We start from the raw sequence: 3681 nt of genomic DNA on the forward strand, positions 1-3681 counted from the left end.
TTGAAGTTCATGGCGTAATTGAAGATTTCACTGGCTCATTTTTATAAAAGTAATTTTTCCCCAAAGAGAAAATATCGGGAGGGCGGCCATTTTGAATTTCAAGTCTCAATTCAAAGATTTGGTAGTTTGTTTCTCTAGTACCGGCGAAATTTTGCACTGTGACCCCTGATTTGAATTCTTATTTTGAAAGGTAACCGTTCAAAGTTTCCTTACTGTAGGTTAAGCTAAGATTTTAGTCATTCAGTTTCGATGTGCATGCTAACTCTAATGCGTTTTTTGCATTGTTGTTCATAGGCGAGCTTCAATTTTTTCAAATTAACATTCATCGACAAATGAAATGACCAAACACTCCAGCGGGCGGACGTTTTGAAGAGATCTATACACCTGTTGCATTGGTAATATTGACCATTGCGACTTCTTCGAGAGCCCAGAGAGGAACGGATTTGAAATCAAAGATCCAGTACCCGTATGTATTGACGAAGAAATTCGTGAAGAATAGACATATAATGTTTACTACCACGCCGGCTCGTGCCTGTGGAAAAATGGAAATAAATGCATATCAGATAGAAATACATAACGAAATAACTAACGAAGTCGTGAAACATCGTTGTATGTGCTGTGGGCACTTGTATCTGAAAGATGCTTCGATCAGGCTCACTGACAATAAAGGAATAAATCACTGGTATAAATCTGGGTAAGTTTTGCTTTGAGGTTGTATACAGCTAGCAACCTGGACATACTTGAAATGAATGATTCATGTGTAGGAAATGAACATACGATGACTTCCTCCTATACGACAATCTGTACTCTTCCATGAAAGTTAAATCGCACCTAGACATTTCCTCGGAACTGAGTGAGAAACTTAAAAGCAAACCATCTGTTGGTCTTGTCTGTGCAGGTTTCATCGTGAGTATGGAATTACAGTTATACAGCGAGACATTAACAAACTTAGTCGAGACTCGACTCACTGTAAGTGCATCGGCATGTCATCGGGAAAAATGTACACATCAAATCCAACAATAAAACTTTGAGAAGATGACTTCTAAAATATATAGACAAAGTCGAAAAATTACGTACGTGCACGAAAAGGCAAGATATCAGTGATATCACGACATAATGGAAGAAACATAACGTGACGTCATAAAAATGATGTCGTTGGATAAATAGCGCATCAAAAACCTTCACAAATAAAATGGCATACCATTTCTAGAATAGACACATTTCCGCACGAATAGATGATCATGTTCACCGGTGTTGCTACGGGCAACATGAACGCCAGGTTACAGGAGAACACCAGCGGTATCAAGTATAACCAAGGATGGGTCTGCGCCTCCTTGGCCTGAAATATGAGAGCAAGGTATGAACTTTTGAATGTTGCTGCTGCTGTTGTTGTTGTTGTTGTTGTTGTTGTTGTTGTTGTTGTTGTTGTTGTTTTGTTTATGTTTATCACCATAATGGCCATCATCATAATCTTTGTCATTTTACCCATTATCGATTGTTGGATACATCATAAAACGCTCTTGATCTTGCTAACGTACTAGTTGTTTCTGATTAAAGGGATTTCACAGTTTTTTATTATAACACGCCACATGCTCATTCCGTGTTGCGATTCGCCAGAATGCGTCATGTGACGGGAAAATAAATACGTCTAGTCCCCATAGAATCGACAAAAGTGACGTCAGAGGGTATTTTTGAAAGACTATTTCCATAGGGAAATAGTTTTTGACCAAATTTGGAAAAGTGCCCGGTCACGTGACCGTATATTGTCGTCTGCAGCTTTGAAACAATGGCGGGTGATGAGCGCCCCGGATGAGCGACGGGCATTTCTCTAAAACAGCACGATTTTCAATTTAACAGCGGAGGAACTTGAACAACTCATCGATGAAAAAGATTCAAGTGCAGCCAAGGATGTTGCTAGGTATGCTTAGAATATGTTTTGGAAGAAAGTGGTACAACTGTTACCGCCTTTGAGAAATCGCAAAGTAAACTTGTCACAACCTTGTTGCAGTGCATAATATCAAAACTCATTAAAAACTATAACACAATACAACATGAGCGTGTGGTGTGTTATAAAACACCTATAACCTGGTCTTTATTCGGGCTATAGCACCCGTTCATTACCCCTCGTGGCTGTGTGTTACCAGAAATACATCGCTATACCCCTCGGCCTACGACCTCAGGGAATAGCGATGTGTTTCTGGTAACGCACGACCCCTCTGGGGTAATAAACGGGCTTGTATTATTAATTTTCGTTGCTGACTTCCTTTCTTGAATGTTGTCCCTCTCTAAAACTGAACAATAATTTCCAGCATTTCAATTATTGTAATATTGTAACACTATTGTCAACAGTACATCATACACTAAGAGAGTTGTCGAAGGCGACGAAGTCTAGCGGTCCACCAAGTTGACCAAAGGTGACCGACGGGACTGGGCCCGCCCGATCTGATTTTTCGATAAGCTTATCCGTTAAACCCCCTATGGAAGGCAAGTCGGACATGTCGACGTTTATTAATGAGAGCATTGAGGTTGCAAAAAGACCTCCACGGTGAGTGTTAGCTGCGACATGACAACCGTTTACCACCTCGTCCAAAATCAATACCATGATTCGTCAATTCATGGTCAAGTTTAATCCGTACCTGAGGTGCTTCCTTATACATGTAAAAAAGCGATGCTGATTTAACCGTATCCGAACAGTTAACCAACTGAGTTGTCGTTGGTACAACTTTACTGTACTGTGTGGATAATGCAAACATGCGTATGGCGAATGACACGAGTCCAAAGATGAAATTATGATTAGAAGTTATCCGCAACACGCAAAAATTGCTGTAACAGTCGTAAACGTTGAAAGTTTAAAGTACTGAAAGTGGAAATGTTAGAGGAAAACTTACCAGTGCGGTCAAAATAGGAAAGCATATTACAAAAACAGCGATATTACCGATCGTTTCGGTTGATATGGCAACTACAGTGGTTACAACAAGTACCACAACCCAGTCGTCGACGTCAGCAAGCCAATCAAAGCTCTCTTGTATAACTCGGTCCAGACCTGAAGACTAGAAATAGCCAGACAGACAGACAGGCGGAAACAGAAAGGAATAGAGAGACAGAGAGACAGAGAGAAAAACATGGAGACACACAGAAAAACAGAGAGCAAACAGAAACAGAGGGGCAAAGACAGACAGACAGATGGACAGATTTAGAGATAGACAGACATAGAGTTAGAGACAAACAGACAGAGAAGACGCATATACACGAAGAGTGAACAAGAGAAAGGAGATGAGCGAGCGCGGAGGTAGAAAGGATGGAGAAGAGATGATTTTGTACGGTCGCAATGTTACAGTTTATTGAAATTAAACTCGCTCCAATGAAATAGATTTATTTGTGCAATCAAAATGTTTCCAGAACAGAATATGAGATGAGCGTGCTGTAGATAATTTCAGAAGATTCAATGCGAACTATTATCGACTTTAACGCTTCTCAATCAGTTTCTAGCTGTGAAAGCATTCATTCCTTTATACCACTGGCTAATGCTAAGTATCCGCCAACGACCAACACAACACCCCATGGGAAGGCATGTCGAACATAAGTCCAGTCTAGTATCGTTCTTGTCGGTTTGGGCTCATCTGTGAAAGAGGCAAGGAACCATCAATCTCCTCGATAATATACGTGCATCCACGCACATCC

At 40.6% G+C, this 3681-nt stretch overlaps 1 long non-coding RNA gene across 1 annotated transcript; it reads right to left on the minus strand.

Annotated features, from left to right (window-relative positions):
- Nucleotides 1-329: 329 nt before the first annotated feature.
- On the minus strand, nucleotides 330-3144 carry LOC139130507 (uncharacterized). The gene is made up of 3 exons (XR_011551880.1): nucleotides 2889-3144; nucleotides 1202-1339; nucleotides 330-532 (listed from the first exon to the last, which is right to left on the minus strand). It is a non-coding gene; the product is annotated as an uncharacterized lncRNA (long non-coding RNA).
- Nucleotides 3145-3681: the final 537 nt, after the last annotated feature.

Source organism: Ptychodera flava, chromosome 4, assembly GCF_041260155.1.
Source record: "Ptychodera flava strain L36383 chromosome 4, AS_Pfla_20210202, whole genome shotgun sequence".
NCBI classification, from domain to species: domain Eukaryota; kingdom Metazoa; phylum Hemichordata; class Enteropneusta; family Ptychoderidae; genus Ptychodera; species Ptychodera flava.